This window comes from Gorilla gorilla, chromosome 18 (genome assembly GCF_029281585.2).
Source record: "Gorilla gorilla gorilla isolate KB3781 chromosome 18, NHGRI_mGorGor1-v2.1_pri, whole genome shotgun sequence".
Taxonomy (NCBI): Eukaryota; Metazoa; Chordata; class Mammalia; order Primates; family Hominidae; genus Gorilla; species Gorilla gorilla.
In genome coordinates, this window is record NC_073242.2 from 21,195,579 (window position 1) to 21,213,052 (window position 17,474).

At 41.2% G+C, this 17,474-nt stretch overlaps 1 long non-coding RNA gene across 1 annotated transcript; it reads right to left on the reverse strand.

Moving 5' to 3' along the window:
• Positions 1-10,003: 10,003 nt before the first annotated feature.
• On the reverse strand, positions 10,004-13,619 carry LOC134757429 (uncharacterized). Its single transcript, XR_010131331.1, has 3 exons — positions 13,452-13,619; positions 10,166-10,315; positions 10,004-10,059 (listed from the first exon to the last, which is right to left on the reverse strand). It is a non-coding gene; the product is annotated as an uncharacterized lncRNA (long non-coding RNA).
• Between the last annotated feature and the right edge of the window lie 3,855 nt (positions 13,620-17,474).

The window sequence follows — 17,474 nt, forward strand, 5'->3', positions numbered from 1 at the left end:
TGGAGAGAGAAAGAGAAAATGAAAACATAGTGCTCACCCTTCATTATTTTATCCAATAAAGTGTTAAAGAGACTTAGCCAAATGAATAACAAGAACAACAGCTTCCAATGAGCTGTCATTACTATTTTTTTTTTTCTGAGGCAGAGTCTGTCACCCAGGCTGGAGTGCAGTGGCACCGTCTCGGCTAACTGCAACCTCCGCCTCCCAGGTTCAAGTAATTCTCTGCCTCAGCCTCCCAACTAGCTGGGATTACTGACACCCACCACCACGCCCAGCTAATTTTTTGTATTTTTAGTAGAGACAGTGTTTCACCATCTTGGCAGGCTGGTCTTGAACTCCTGACTTCATGATCCACCTACCTCAGCCTCCCAAAGTGCTGGGATTACAGGTGTGAGCCACCACGCCTGGCCAAGCTGTCATTTTTTACCACAATAATTTACACGTGTTAATTCTCTAGAAATTAAGAATAAATTTCAAGCAACTTTGGATTTTCTTTTATTTTTTGTAGAGACAGGGTTTTGCTGTGTTGCCCAGGCTGGTCCCAAACTCCTGGCTTCAAGCAATCCTCCTGCCTCAGCCTCCCAAAGTGCTGGAATTACAGGTGTTAGCCATTGGGCCAGACCTGGATTTCCATTTTATAATAATTTTTTATTGAGATCAATAGAAAGTCCTATGTTTTTGTGAGGGCTTAAGAAAAATGACTGTTAAAATCTTTTGGCTATACTTCTCTTAACAACTAGTAACCAAGAGAGACTAAGAGAAAGTATTTACTGATCATATATCTGACAAAAGACATGTGCCTAGAATATACAAATAACTCCTACAACTCAATAATATGAAGACTAATTACTCAATTTAAAAAGACACAAATTATTTTAATAAATAACCAAAAAGATATATGGATGGCAAGTAAGCATATGAAAAGATGCTCAACATCATTAGTAGTCATTAGGAAAATGTAAATCAAAAACACAGTAAGATACTACATACCAGCCAGGCGTGGTGACTCACGCCTGTAATCCCAGCACTTTGGGAGGCCGAGGCAGGCGGATCACGAGGTCAGGTGATCGAGACCATCCTGGCTAACATGGTGAAACCCCATCTCTAATAAAAATACAAAAAATTAGCCAGGCGTGGTGGTGGGAGCCTGTAGTCTCAGCTACTCGAGAGGCTGAGGCAGGAGAATGGCATGAACCCAGGAGGCGGAGCTTGCAGTGAGCTGAGATTGCGCCATTGCACTCCAGCCTGGGCGACAGAATGAGACTCTGTCTCAAACAAAAAAAGGAAAAAAAAAGTAAAAAGAAAGGTAAACATCTACCTTCCATACAACCCAGCCATTCTACTCCTAGGTATTTACTCAAGAGCAAGGAAAGCATATATCCATACAAAGACACAAAATGCTCATAGCTTTATTTGTAACGGCCAAAAACCAGATCCAACCCAAATGTCCATCAAGAGATGAAAGAAGGAAGTCCTGGCCAGAGCAATCAAGCAAAAGAAAGAAAGAAATTACATCCAAATAGGAAGAGAAGAAGTCAAACTATCTGTCTTTGGTGACAATATGATTCTATACATAGAAAACCCTAAAGACTCCACCAAAGGACTCCTGGAACTGATAAATGACTTCAGTAAAGTTTCAGGATACAAAATCAATGTACAAAAATCTGTGGCATTTCTTTACATGAATAACGTTCAAGCTGAGAACCAAATCAAGAATGCGATCCTATTTACAGTAGCCACAGAAAAAATTAACATACCTAGGAATTCATCTCACCAAGGAGGTGAAAGATCTCTACAAGGAGAACTATAAAACACTGCTGAAAAAAATCATATATGACACAAATGGAAAAACATTCCATGCTCATGGATTGGAAGAATCAATATTGTTACAATGTCCATACTGCCCACAGCAATCTACAGATTCAATGCTATTCCTATCAAACTACCAACATCATTTTTCACAGAGTTAGAATAAACTATTTGCAATTTCATATGGAACCTAAAAGAGCCCAAATAGCAAAGCAATCCTAAGCAAAGAGAACAAAGCCAGTGACATTACCTGACTTCAAATCGTACTATAAGGCTACAGTAACCAAAACAGCATGGTACTGGTACAAAAACAGCCATATAGACCAATGGAACAGAACAGAGAACTGAGAAATAAAGCTGTACTCTTGCAGCCATCTGATCTTCAATAAAATCAACAAAAATAAGCAATGGGGAAAGGATTCCTTATTCAATAAATGGTGCTGGGATAGCTGGCTAGCCATATGCAGAAGACTGAAACTGCACCTTTCACCACATATAAAAATTAACTCAAGATGGATTAAAGATTTGAATGTAAGACTTCAAACTATAAGAATCCTAAAAGAAAACCTAGGAAACACCATTCTGGACATCAACCTTGGGAAATAATTTATTGCTAAATCCTTAGAAGCAATTGCAACAAAAACAAAAATTGACAAGTGGGACCTAATTAAACCAAAGAGCTTATGCACAGCAAAAGAAATTATCAACAGAGTAGGCAGACAACCTATAGAATGGGAGAAAATACTTGCAAACTATGCACCTGACAAAGGTCTAATATCCAGAATCTATAAGGAACCTAAGCAATTGACCAAGCAATAAACAAACAACTGCATTAAAAAGTGGGCAAAAGACATGAACAGATACATCTCAAAAAAAGACATAAGCAGCCAATCATGAAAAAATGCTCAACATCACTAATCATCAGAGAACTGCAAATCAAAACCACAATGAGATACCATCTCACACTAATCAGAATGGCTATTGCTAAAAGTAAAAAAAAAAACCAACAGACAGATAGACTGCAGAGAAAAGGGAACACTTATACGCTGTTGATGGCAATGTAAATTAGTTCAACCACTGTGGACAGCAGTTTGGAGATTTCTCAAACTACCTAACACAGAACTACCACTTGACCCAGCAATCCCATTACTGGGTTTATATCCAAAAGGAAATAAATTGCTCTACCAAAAAGACACATACACTCTCCTGTTCATTGTAGCACTATTTACAATAGTGAAGACATGGAATCAGCCTAGGTGCCCACCAACGGTGGACTGGGTAAACAAAATGTGGCACATATACACCATAGACTATCACATAGCCATAAAAAGAATGAAATCATGTCCTTTGCAGCAACATGGATGCAGCTGGAGGCCATTATCCAAAGCAAATTAACACAGGAACAGACAAGCTAATACCACATGTTCTCTCTTATAAGTGGGAGATAAGCATTGGGTACTCATGGCAAAAAGATGGCAACAATAGACACTGGGGACTACTAGAAAGGCAGGGGGCAAGGGTTAAAAAACTAACTATTGGGTGCTATGTTCACTACCTGAGTGACAGGATCAATCATACCCCAAACCTCAACATCACACAATGCGCCCACATAACAAACCTGCACATATACTCCCTGAATCTAAAATAAAAGTAGAAATGACAAAAAACGTGGGCGGAGGGGGAGGAATTATTTAACAAAAATAAATAAATAAATAAGCAAATTGTGGTATACCCACATAATAGAATACTACTTGGCAATAAAAAGGAATTAAATATGGATACTCACAACATGACCAAAAGAATCCAGACCAAAAAATAGTACATTACTGTATGATTCCACTTATATAAAAACCTATAAAATGTAAACAAATCTATACTGATAGAAAGTAGCTCGACAGTTGCCTGAGAATTAGGGAGGTTAGGGAAGGGTGGAAGGAAGGGATTAACAAAGAAGCAGAAAGACACTTTGGGGAATAATAGATACGTTAACCATCTTAATTGTGGTGATGGTTTCATGGTGTGTACATATGCTGGAATGTATCAAACTATACAGTTTAAACACATGCAGTTTTTTTGTAGGTCAATCATACTGCAATAAAGCTACAAGAAAAATCCTGCCTTTCTTTCAACTCTTAAATTTTTCCAAATATTAAATAAAGCATGAAAAACAAAAACAGAAGCTTATATTAAAACCTTTTAATGACCAGGCACAGTGGCTCATACCTGTAATCCCAGCACTTTGGGAGGCTGAGGCAGGAAGATTGCTTGAGACCAGGAGTTCAAAACCAGCCTGAGCAATATAGCGAGACTCCATCTTTACCAGGAAATTAAGTCAGCCAGGCATGGTGGTGTATGCCTGTAATCCTAGCTACTCAGTAACCTGAGGTGGGAGGATTCCTTGAGCCCAGGAGTTTGAGGCTGCAGTGAGCTATGATCATGCCACTACACTCTAGCCTGGGGGACAGAGTGAGACCTTGTCTCTAAAAGATTAAAAAAAAAAAAAAAAAAAAAAAAAGGCCAGGCATGGTGGCTCACACCTGTAATCTCAGTACTTAGGGAGGCCGAGGCGGGTGGATCACTTGAGGTCAAGAGTTCAAGACCAGCCTGGCCAACATGGTGAAACCCCGTATCTACTAAAAATACAAAAATTAGCTGGGCTTGGTGGTGCATGCCTGTAGTCCCAGCTACTCGGGAGGCTGAGGTAGGAGAATCGCTTGAACCTGGGAGGCGGAGGTTGCTGTGAGCCGAGATCACGCCACTGCACTCCAGCCTGGGAGACAGAGTGAGACTCCATCTCAATAAATCAATAATAAATAAACAAATACTTGTGAATAAATTTAACAAAAGAAGGGGAAAATTATAAAATATTGAAAGAAATTTCTAAACATCTAAATAGATAGAAAAACATCCCATGTTCATGGATCAGAAGATTTAACATCATTAATATGGCAATACTACTCAAGCTGATCTACAAATTCAGTGCAATCCCTATCAGTATTCCAGCTGACTTATTTGTAGAAATTGACAAACTGATTCTAAAATGTATATAGATTTGCAAGAGACTCAGAATAGCCAAGTCAATCTTGAAAAAGAAGAACGAGGCTGGGTGCAGTGGTTCACGACTATAATCCTACCACTTTGGGAGGCCAAGACAGGAGGATCACTTGAGACCAGGAGTTTGAGGTCAACCTGGGCAACATAGTGATGCCCCATCTCTACAAAAAATAATTTTTAAAAATTAGCTGGGAGTGGTGGCGCATGCCTGTAGTCCCAGCTACTCAGGAGGCTGAGGTGGGAGGATTGATTCAGCTGAGGATGTCGAGGCTACAGTGAGCAGTGTAGGTCAAGGTGACACTGAACTCCATCCTGGGCAACAGACTGAAACTCTTGTTTCAAAAAAAATTAAATTAAATAAAAAAGAAAAAGAAGAATAAAGTAGGAAGACTCATACTTCTCAATCTCATCAAGAAAGAAAGTGAAAAGACAACCCACAGGAGAAAAATTTTGCAAACAATATCTGATAACAGATTGCATCAAACATATATTAATATTAAGAACTATTACAACTCGAGTATTAGTAAACTAATAAAAAGACAACCTAATTATTAAAAACTGGGCAAATGGGCTGAATAGACATTTCTCTCTTTTATTTTATTTATTTATTTCTTTCGAGACAGAGTCTTACTCTGTCACCCAGGCTGGAGTGCAGTGGCATGATCTCGGCTCACTGCAACTTCCACCTCCAGGGTTCAAGGAATTCTCCCTGCCTCAGCCACCTGAGTAGCTGGGATTACAGGAGCCCACCACCACGCCCAGCTAATTTTTGTATTTTTTAGTAGAGATGGGGTTTCGCCATGTTGGCCAGGCTGGTCTTGAACTCCTGACCTCCAGTGATCCACCCGCCTCAGTCTCCCAAAGTGCTGGGATTACAGGCTTGAGCCACCGCGCCTGGCCTGAATAGACATTTCTCTAAAGAACATATACAAATGACCAACAGCATATAAAAAGATGCACAACATCATTAACTATCAGGCAAATGCAAATCAAAACCACAATGAGATGTCATTCACACACACTAGGATGGCTATAATCAAAAACACAGATAATAACAAGTATTGGTGAGGATTTGGAAAAACTGGACCCATTGTACATTATTGGTAGGAATGTAAAATAGTGCACCAATTGTGGAAAATGGTCTGTCAGTATCGCAAAATGTGAAACATAGAGTTACTATGTGACACAACTATTCCGCTCCTGGATATATGCCCAAAAGAAATGAAAATATATATCTGTGCAAAAATCCTGTACATTAATGTTCATGGCAGCATTACTTGTTAATAGTCAAAAAGCAGAAACAACCCAAATGCTCATCAACTGAGGAGTGGATAAACAAAATGTGTTATAGCCATATGATGACTTACTAAGTTATTAAAAGGAATGAAGTACTCATACTACAATCTTAAAAACATGCTAAGTGTACATCAAATTACATCTAGTGTAAAAAAAATGCTAAGTGAAGGAAGCTGGTCACAAAAGACCACATATTATATGATTCAATTTATATGAAAGTCTAGAACAAGCAAATCCATAGAGAGAAAATGTAGACTGATGGTAACCAAGGGATGAGGGGAAAGTGCAATGAGATTGTACTTTCAAGAATTTCAACTCCTCAAAAATTGACTAGTTCTTTTCAAAATGATAAAAATGTTCTAAAAATGATTGTAGTGCTGGTTGCTCAACTCCATGAATATATTAAAATTTGTTGAATTGTATGTTTTAAATGAGGTATGGTATGTGAATCATTTCAACAAAACTGTTTTTAAAAATCTACCTTTGCTGGATGTTCTTGAGCTGAGTTAAGAGAAAAAAAAAAAATCTACTTTTTTTTTTTTTTTTTTTGAGACAGAGATCTCACTCTGCCACCCAGGCTGGTCTGCCGCCCAGGCTGGAGTGCAGTGGTACGATCTCGGCTCACTGCAAGCTCCGCCTCCCAGGTTCATGCCATTCTCCTGCCTCAGCCTCCAGAGTAGCTGGGACTACAGGCGCCCGCCACCATGCTCGGCTAATTTTTTGTATTTTTAGTAGAGACGGGGTTTCACCGTGTTAGCCAGGATGGTCTCAATCTCCTGACCTCGTGATCCGCCCGCCTCGGCCTCCCAAAGTGCTGGGATTAAAGGCGTGAGCCACTGCGCCCAGCCTACTCTTTGTCTTTACACAAGAGTTTTTGTTTGTTGGTTTTGAGACAAACAGGGTCTCACTCTGTTGCCCGTGCTGGAGTGTGTAAGTGTGATTTCGGCTCACTGCAGCCTTGTCCTCCCCAGGCTCAGGTGATCCTCCTACCTCAGCCTCCTGAATAGCTGGGACTACAGGAGCACACCAATATGTCTGGCTAATTTTTGTATATTTTGTAGAGACAGGGTTTCGCCATGTTGCCCAGACCAGTCTTGAACTCCTGGGCTTAAGCAATCTGCCTGCCTCGTCCTCCCAAAGAGCCAGGATTACAGGCATGAGCCACCACACCCAGGCTTACATAAGAGTTTAACAATTTTTTTTTTTAACCTGGTGAAGAGGATAAACTATAGGCAAGTATTATACATGATTTAAAGTAAGAAAGCATATATAGCCTAGAATATGATAGCAAATAATAAGCAGAGACAGGAACTCAAACAGCTTCCCATTCTGGGTGGTTAAACAGAGGAGCAAACAAACTTCAAACTGCTTTGAAAGGAGAGCATCATTTTATCATGCATACACAGTACATGGACTATACTGATAAGCCAGACATGAAATTCCATTTGATATACTCTGCTAAATAAACGATGCAAGCACAGTACAGTTTAGAGACAGAATCTTAAAGTACACAGCTCTAAAGGTACCATCTCCCTTTTCTCGTCTGTAAGAATAAGAATCTCTTCCTCCAAGATTGTTATGAGGATCACGTCAAGTAATGTACACAATGCACTTGGCAATGGTCCATGGCACAGGGTAAACACTCAAAACTATGGATTACCATTATTATGGCACATACAGTAATTATAAAGACGTTGGGATAATAGCAGACAGGCAAATTCTATTCTATATACTTTGCTTAAGAAATTGTGGTGGGCCGGACACTGTGGCTCATGCCTGCAATCCCAACACTTTGGGAAGCCAAGGTGGGAGGACTGCTTGACACCAGGAGTTCAAGACCAACCTGGGCAACATGGCTGGTCTTGAAAAACACTGTCTCTACAAAAAATAAAAAACTTAGCTGGGCATGGTGGTGCACGCCTGTGGTCCCAGCTACTCAAGAGGCAGAGATAGGAGGAAAGCTTGAGCCCAGGAGATCAAGGCTGCAGTGAGCCATGATTGTGCCACTGCACGCCAGCCTGGGTGACAGAGCATGACACTGTCTCTAAAAAAATAAAGAGATAGGCCGGGCGTGGTGGCTCACACCTGTAATCGTAGCACTTTGGGAGGCCGAGCTGGGCAGATCACGAGGTCAGGAGATTGAGACCATCCTGGCAAACACAGTGAAACCCCATCTCTACTAAAAATACAAAGAAATTAGCTGGGCGTGGTGGCGGGCGCCTGTAGTCCCAGCTACTCGGGAGGCTGAGGCAGGAGAATGGCATGAACCTGGGGGGCGGAACTTGCAGTGAGCCGAGATTGCGCCACTGCACTCCAGCCTGGGCGACAGAGCGAGACTTCATCTCTAAATAAATAAATAAATAAATAAATAGAAATAAAGAAATTGTGGCAACACTTAAAACATTTTAGAACTATTTCTATCCCAAATGGCTTAACGATTTTTGAAAGCTGGTAAACAGTAAAAACTAGTCTATCTAGAATAACCTCTTCCCTGAAGAGTATTGCTAAGATGTTTTGCTTATCATTTGTGAAAACAGGAAAAACCTTTATCATAGGCAAGATAAAGTCATATTTTTAGAGGACATATTTAGGTTAAGGGGAACAACATATCAGCTCTCCAAATGGTATAATAAGCAGCAGACCAGTATATTTTTTTAAGAGGACATGACCTCTACAATAATGATCATGACCATGGAATTTTAATAGTGCTCTGAAATTCCAGGACTCAGGCTTTTAGCCAAGTGTTTTGAAACTTGATCAACTAACTGTTCTTCCATGTGATGGTCACAGAAGTCTTAAACACCCAAATAAAGCAAAACGACATGCTCACAGGAAGCTGTTTTCTTCCATAGTTCTGCTGAGGCTTAAAGGAGAAAGCTGAGAGGAACAAAATTCCACAGCAAAAATGTTTAAAATATCACATTATTCGGTTCTCATTGGGGTCTCTTTCCTTTTTTCCTTTTGTCTCTTTTTTTTTTTTTTTTGAGATGGAGTCTTGCTCTGTCACCCAGGCTGGAGTATGGTGGTGCGATCTCAGCTCACTGCAACCTCCGCCTCCTGGGTTCAAGCGATTATCCTGCCTCAGCCTCCTGAGTAGCTGGGATTACAGGTGCCCGCAACCAAGCCCAGCTAATTTTTGTATTTTTAGTAGAGACAAGGTTTCACCACGTTGGCCAGGCTGGTCTCGAACTCCTGACCTCTAGTGATCCACCCGCCTCAGCCTCCCAAAGTGCTGGGATTATAGGCATGGGCCAGTGGGCTTGACCTTGTCTCTTCTTTCCATTATGTTTCTACTGAATCTTGTATGATATGTGGAGCTCTGAATCTTTGGGTCTTTTAATAACTGTGTGTCGGCCAGGTGCAGTGGCTCACGCCTGTAATCCCAGCACTCTGGGAGGCTGAGGCAGGCTGATCACGAGGTCAGGAGTTTGAGACCAGCCTGAACAACATGGTGAAACCCCGTCTCTACCAAAAATACAAAAGTTAGCCAGGTGTGGTGTCGTGCACCTATAATCCCAGCTACTCAGGAGGCTGAGGCAGGAGAATTGCTTGAACCTGGGAGGGCGAGGGTTGCAGTGAGCTGAGATCACACCACTGCACTCCATCTTGGGTGACAGAGCAAGACTGTCTCAAACAAACAAACAAAAAAAAACTGTGTGTCACTTTTTCAAACTACTGATGAAATCAGGTTTCTAATATCATCATCCAGCTAAGAGTTAAATCTCTAATCCCTGCAGGAAAAATTATCACAAATTATAAATCGTAGAGAACATAATTATAATAATTATAATAATAGTAAATAACATAAAGAACTATTACATACCTGTGGGCAAATAAAGCCTGCCCCGTACATAATGCTCCTTATAGAAGAAGATAGTACATCTCTGGGAATGAGAATATCTGCAAAGATCATCATGAAGTTGCTGAAAAAGGTTAAATTAAAGACTTGAAAGAAATTCATGATCAGAAAAAGGTAAAAGTATTTCTGGGGCAAGATCTATCTCACGGAAAAAATGACAGGAGTCCAGGTGAGATCCTGTTCAGATTCCAAGAGGAGGTTCTCTTTGGGGCTTCTTTTAGGTTCGAAACGCCTCACGTGATACATCCCAGCGTAAAGGCTGGCAGCAGCAAGGAAAGCAATGACGATGGCAACAGCCTGGAAATGGGGCAAAATTTCCATGTTATTAGAGATCAGGCCATAGAAAAGGATACTGGTAGAGCCCATAAGTGATGCCACTTGGTTAATTTTAATAAGCTGAAGCCGACTTTCATGTCTAGTGAAAATCTCTGCAAACAGTTTACATTGGGCTTGTTGGACACAGGTGGGCATGCTATCAAACGCACATAATGATACCACCAGGTGAAGTCCACTAAGCCAGTCACCCTTTGATAGTATTTCCAAGGGAACCACGGGAGCAGGAAGGCTGCTGCATAGAAAGGGACACAATACAAGACACAAATATGATGACTTGAACAGCATTTGGCTTTAGAGTTGTTGGGAAAATATCCAGTCAGGTCATTAAGAACATTCCATATAATTAAAATTATTTAGGAAGAAAAAAACACACAGGATGTTTCAGTGTAGTAGAACAAATTACTGCCCTCAGTATAAGACAAAAATGACCCGATTTTTTTTTTTTTTTTACTTATGTGAAGTAACCGAAGGTGATCAGTAGAAAAGCTCATTGTTTTCAGAACTACTTAAAAATTTAATAACAGCAAATACTACTCAAAAGCCAATGTGCATTCACTTTGTTTTTTTTTTTTTTTTTTTTAGACGGAGTCTTGCTCTGTTGCCAGCCTGGAGTGCAGTGGCACGATCTCGGCTCACTGCAACCTCCACCTCCCGGGTTCAAGTGATTCTCCTGCCTCAGCCTCCCAAGTAGCTGGGACTACAGGCACGCACCACCACGCCCAAATAATTTTTGTATTTTTAGTAGAGACGGGGGTTTCACCATGTTGGCCAGGATGATCTCCATCTCTTGACCTCATGATCTGCCGGCTTCGGCCTCCCAAAGTGCTGGGATTACAGGCGTAAGCCGCTGCGCCCAGCTTGCATTCACTTTGTATTCAGGCATTGTGTAAGTGTTTACGTGCATTATTTTATCAAATCCTTAAAAACCCTAGCCGAGCACAGTGGCTCATGTCTGTAATCCCAGCACTTTGGGAGGCCAAGGCAGGAGAATTGCTTGAGCCCAGGAGTTCAAGACAAGGCTGGGCAACATAGCGAGACCCTATCTCTAAAATTTTAAAAAAAAATTCTCTTTTTTTGAGACAGAGTCTTGCTCTGTTGCCCAGGCTGGAGTGCAGTGGCGCAATCTCGGCTCACTGCAGCCTCTGCCTCCAGAGTTCCAGTGATTCTCCTGCCTCAGCCTCCTGGGTAGCTGGGATTACAAGCGCATGCCACCACGCCTGGCTAATTTTTGTATTAGAGTGGAGACGGGGTTTCACCATGTTGGCCAGGCTGGTCTCCAAATCCTGACCTCAGGTGATCCACCCACCTCAGCCTCCCAAAGTTCTGGGATTACAGGCGTGAGCCACCACGCCTGGCCAAAAAATTTTTTTTATTTAATTAGCTGGGCATGGTGGTGTGCACCTGTAGTCCCAGCTACTTGGAGACTGAGGTAAGAGGACTGCTTGAGCCTAGGAGGTCGAGGTGCAGTGAACCGTGATCATACTGCTGCACTGCAGTCTGGGTGACAGAGCAAGACTCCCATCACAAACAAACACACAAACAAAAAACAATCCTTTGAGGCAAGTATTACACTGACTTTACAAATGAGAAAACTGAGAGCCAGAGAAGTTAAGCAACTTGCCTAGCTAATAAACAACAGAGCCAGGGTCTAACCCAAGGTAGACGACCCCATAGCGTGTGCTTTCAATCTTGTGCTAGACTGCCTTCCAACAACAGCACACAGGGCCATGCCTCTGCAAAGGTTGATGGCCTGTTTACACCAAGGCATAGTTTTACATAATTTCATTAGGAAAGGTTAAAATATCAATGTTTGGCATTTCAAATTAAATCTAATTAGTATGTTATTACTGGTAATAAATGAGTAACATTATAAAATATAAGGGTTTTAAAACCATGAACTCTTCCAGCCCGCCACCTAATTGGTAATGAGTTACAACACAATTTGTGAATACTGTGGGCCTTTTCAAAACAGAATATTTTAGGACTGGGCACAGTGGCTCATGCCTGTAATCCCAACAGTTTGGGAGGCTGAGGCAGGAGGATTGCTTGAGCCCAGGAGTTCGAGACCAGCCTGGACAACATAGTGAGACCCCTATTTCTAAAAAAAAAAAAAAAAATAGCCAGGTGTGGTGGCTCACACCTGTCATCCTACTCAGGAAGCTGAGCCAGGAGGATTGCTTGATCCTAGGGAGGTCAAGCCTGCAGTGAGCTATGATTGCACCACTGCATACCAGCCTGGGCAACAGAGCAGTCTCAGAAAAAAAAAAAAAAAAAGAGAGGGACAGAGACTGGATATCTTAGTAATAATACTGATTTTTCCATATAAATTAATTTTCCAGACAACCTAAGCTTATTCTTTAAATTCTAATGCCTTTACATTTTAACTAGCAATCTTTTAAAAATCTCTCTTTCCGGCTGGGCGCGATGGCTCACACCTGTAATCCCAGCACTTTGGGAGGCCGAAGTGGGTAGATCACCTGAAGTCATGGGTTTGAGACCAGCCTGGCCAACATGGCAAAACCCTGTCTCTATTAAAAATACAACAATTCGCCGGGCGTAGTGGCATGGGCCTGTAATCGCAGCTATTGGGGAGGCCGAGGCAGGCGAATCACTTTAATTGGGGAGGTGGAGGTTGCAGTGAACCGAGATTGTGCACTGCACTCCAGCCTGGGTGACAGAGCAAAACTCTGTCTCAAAAAATAAAATAAAAGGCCAGGCGCGGTGGCTCACGCCTGTAATCCCAGCACTTTGGGAGGCCGAGGCGGGCGGATCACGAGGTCAGGAGATTGAGACCATCCTGGCTAACATGGTGAAACCCTGTCTGTACTAAAAAATACAAAAAATTAGCCGGGTGTGGTGGCAGGTGCCTGTAGTCCCAGCTACTCGAGAGGCTGAGGCAGGAGGATGGCGTGAACCCAGGAGGCGGAGCTTGCAGTGAGCCGAGATCGTGCCACTGCACTCCAGCCTGGGCAACAGAGTGAGACTCCCTCTCAAAAAAAATAAATAAAAGAAAATAAAATAAAAAATAAAAATCTCTCTTTCCCTCAAAGGAAGGAGATCTGTCCTATGTGAAAGGACAGTAAAGATTCCATCTCACCTGGGCTTGATAAAAGGCCACTTCTGAAATCTTGTACAGATGTAGAAAAAGTTTCACATAGTAGAAACCAAAGACAGAATTCAGCATTTCAGTCCCTAATGTCATCATAGAGTATGCCCAAGCAATGAGTTTGATATTTAAAAGTGTCATTTTCCATGCAGAGGAACTCTTCTTCCCTTTGTTTAAAAAAAAAAAAGGTTAAAATTCACTGCACACAGTAGTGGATGGGGGGGCAAAACACGGCTGGCCAGTACTTATTTTAGCCAAATAAGAGTTCAAACCTACGAGCTGTGAGTATGTCACCAGATTTAACACCTTACTTCCTTATCTATTCACTCAATATTTTTTGAGATGCTCGCCAGGAAACCTAGTTTGCATAGAGTGTGACTCCACTTATATTTTTGTCTATCTCTTCGAACTTATAAAGTGGGATTTCAGCCTGGCCAACAGGGCGAAACCTCATCTCCACAAAAATACAAAAATTACCTGGGTGTGGTGGCATGCACCTGTAGTCCCAGCTACTTGGGAGGCTGAGGCAGGAGAATTGCTTGAACGCCAGAAGCAGAGGTTGCAGTGAACTGAGATGGCACTACTACAATCCAGCCTGGGTGACAGAGCAAGACTCCACCTCAAAAATATATATAAAATAAAGTGGGATTCATCCAAGAGCTTGGACATGATTAACTAGTGCCAAGGAGATATGTTTATGCCATTATTATCCTCCTTACTTGGTAGGGTACAACAGAAACAGAACAACAAGGTGACAGCCTTTTGCTCAAGTCAAAAAGAAAATAAGTCCCTCATCTTAGTTTAAAGTTGTTCATTCAGTAGTACAGACTTGCATTTGAAGACTTATTCTTGATCTTCTGTAGCTTTGACAGCAAGGACATCACTACAATGGGTACAGAAATAACACATTCTGATCCTTGCTGAGATCCTTGTATGGGCCTATCTTAAATCTAGCCTATTGTCTGTTTTACCCTTTGATTTTTATAAGTGGAAAACAGGAAAAGGCTAACCAAGCAAGAGGAAGGCATAGATTCATCTTCCTTTCAATCTTGACTATAGTTTAAAGAGAATACCATGATCTTTCTGTTCTATTCCTGGCTTACTTGAATATTTAGCCAGGTCTCTGCATCTTATTGAGTCAGAAAACAGACACAAATTCAGATAACTCAAAGGATGTTACTTGCTTGAGTAATCCTTGGGCCTCTGCTTTAACTTTGTAGATCCAGGAACAGAATTAAGCAGACAGTTCGGTCTACACTGCCAAATTTCTTAGGGAAAAAGAGGGCAAGTCAGAAGGAGGAAGTTGGCATTTGGCTCAAATGACCAAATTATTTAAGGTCTCTACACTTCACTTTGCACCAAGTAGACCCAAGAATGATTATAATTCAGCTACGTGTGGTGGTGCAGATCAGTAGTCCTAGCTATTCAGGAGGCTGAGGCGGGTGGATTGGTTGAGCCCAGGAGTTTGAGGCTGCAATGAGCTATGATCTCACCACTGCGCTTTAGCCTGGGCAACAGAACAAGACCCTGTCTCAAATTAAAAAAAAAAAAAAAAAAAAAAAGAAGACTTTAATTCTATGAGTGGCAGGGTCCTAGAATTATCAAAAATGGGTTATCAAACCCATATGCATACCAAGCACTGTCTATAGAATAAAGAATGTTTTGTCCACATGTGTACTTGTATTCTTAAAATGTTTGTAGCTTCTGCTATAATGATTAAAAATACAAATCTGATTGTTTTCATCATGATGCAGTTCCCAAACACTTCAAAACTACTATTGTGTGGAGGCCAGCCAACATTTTTTACTTTAAAAGCAATTCTCAGATTTCAAAATGCTGGGAACTACCAGTGAAGACTTCACTCTAAGGAGTTCATCCCTGAGAATGAAGACTGAGGCTAGAGGTTGCTTGGTTACTAAAAGAGTCAAAAACAAGGGAGACAGTAGAATCAAAAGCCAAGACACAAATTTAGCCTACCAAAACCTAGGGACTCTTGTTTCTTTTAGTTTTATTTCAGGCGTGCTAAAACAAGAAGCATGCTGTACCTTTCTAATCTGATCTATCACTAAGTTGCATGGCAGGTATTTGTAAACTTATAATTCTGCAAAAGGCCATAAGCTTTCTGAGAGTTGAATTCAATTTTTTTTTCAAAGATTTAAGTTAAGTACCCAGCCTGTCTGAAACATAAGAATATAAGGTTTCAATTGCATTATGAAAAACTCTACGGTCTGAACTTCGTGGCCAGGCACAGTGGCTCACGCCTGTAATCCCAGCACTTTGGGAGGCCGAGGTGGGCAGATCACTTGAGGTCAAGAGTTTGAGACCAGCCTGGCCAACATGGTGGAACCCCATCTCTACTAAAAATACAAAAATTAGCCGGGTGTGGTGGCAGGTGCCGGTAATCCCAGCTACTCAGGAGGCTGAGGCAGGAGAATGCTTGAAACTGAGAGGTGGAGGTTGCAATGAGCCAAGATCATGCCACTGCACTCTAGCCTGGGCAACAGAGACACTGTTTCAAAAAAAAAAAATTTAAAACATTAAAAATTTAAAACAGTCTACATTCTGAACTTCTCTTTGTTTTTACATATTGCGTGAAGTAGAAATCTTTATTTCCTTCTGCAAAAGGAGCCATTAATATTTTCCTTTAGATTACTGTCATCCCAATTACAATGGCAGATACTATGAGATCCACCGTCACTGGGGCGGCAACGTCCTGGGTCCTAAGTCTGTGGCTCGTATCGCCAAGCTCGAAAGGGCAAAGGCTAAAGAACTTGCCACTAAACTGGGTTAAATGTACACTGTTAAGTTTTCTGTTCATAAAAATAATTAAAATAATACAAATTTTCCTTAAAAATAGATTACTGTTATCATAGTAAATACTTATTTCTGTAAGTATCAAACTGAAAATCACCACTTACAATTTTTTTAAAGCCCCCATTGCTACCTAAAAACTCTCCTTACATGACTTTACTATAGCAATAAAACAAAAGAGAACAAGAGCATTTTATCTTTACAACCAAAGACAAAGGATTTCTGAATCTGATCTTATTTATCACAACATATTTTATAAAGAAAACTTAAAAAGTTGGCCAGGCATGGTGACTCAGGCCTGCAATCCCAGCATTTTGGGAGGCCAAGACAGGCAGATTGTTTGAGCCCAGGAGTTCAAGACCAACCTGGGCAACATGGTGAAAACCTGTCTCAACAGAGAATACAAAAATTAGCCAGATGTGGTCGCACATGCCTGTAGTCCCAGCTACTAGGGAGGCTGAGGTAGGAGGATCACCTGAGCCCTGGGAGGTTGAAGCTTCAGTGAGCTGTGATAGCGCCACTGTACTCCAGCCTGGGTGAGAGAGTGACATCTTGTCTCAAAAATAAACGAAGAAACAAACAAAAAGAATTAAATAGTAGCAAAATGGTGCCATGGTTAGTTAGGCTGGGCAAGTTCATTAAATAATGGTGAATTATTATGAACACCATAAATTCTCCTTTTGGAATCAACTTGGGTGGTTATTTACTGACCTACTAAACCAAATAATATTAACGTCACTGAAAAGGTTACTTATGATTGCTTCTAAACTATGACTGAGTAGACTCTAAAAGAACAATGGAAACTTCTCCAAATTTAGCACGGAAAACTGACACCAGTTTTTCAATGCAATTTTTGTTCAAGATTTTCCAGGGGAAAAGAAGTTTCCTTAAATAGTGTCCTTAAAAACAACCCAATAACACACCAAAAGACATAAAATTTGTGGGTTTTTTTGCTTTTTTAAACTATCAATAACTTTATTTATTCACTTATTTATTTTTTTTGAGAGGAAGTCTCACTCCGTTGCCCAGGCTGGAGTGCGGTGGCATGATCTTAGCTCACTGCAACCTCTGCCTCCCGGGTTCAAGTGATTCTCCTGCCTTGGCCTCCCAAGTAGCTGGGATTCCAGGCATGCGCCACCATGCTCAGCTAATTTTTGTATTTTTAGTAGAGACGTGGTTTCACCATGTTGGCCAGGCTGGTCT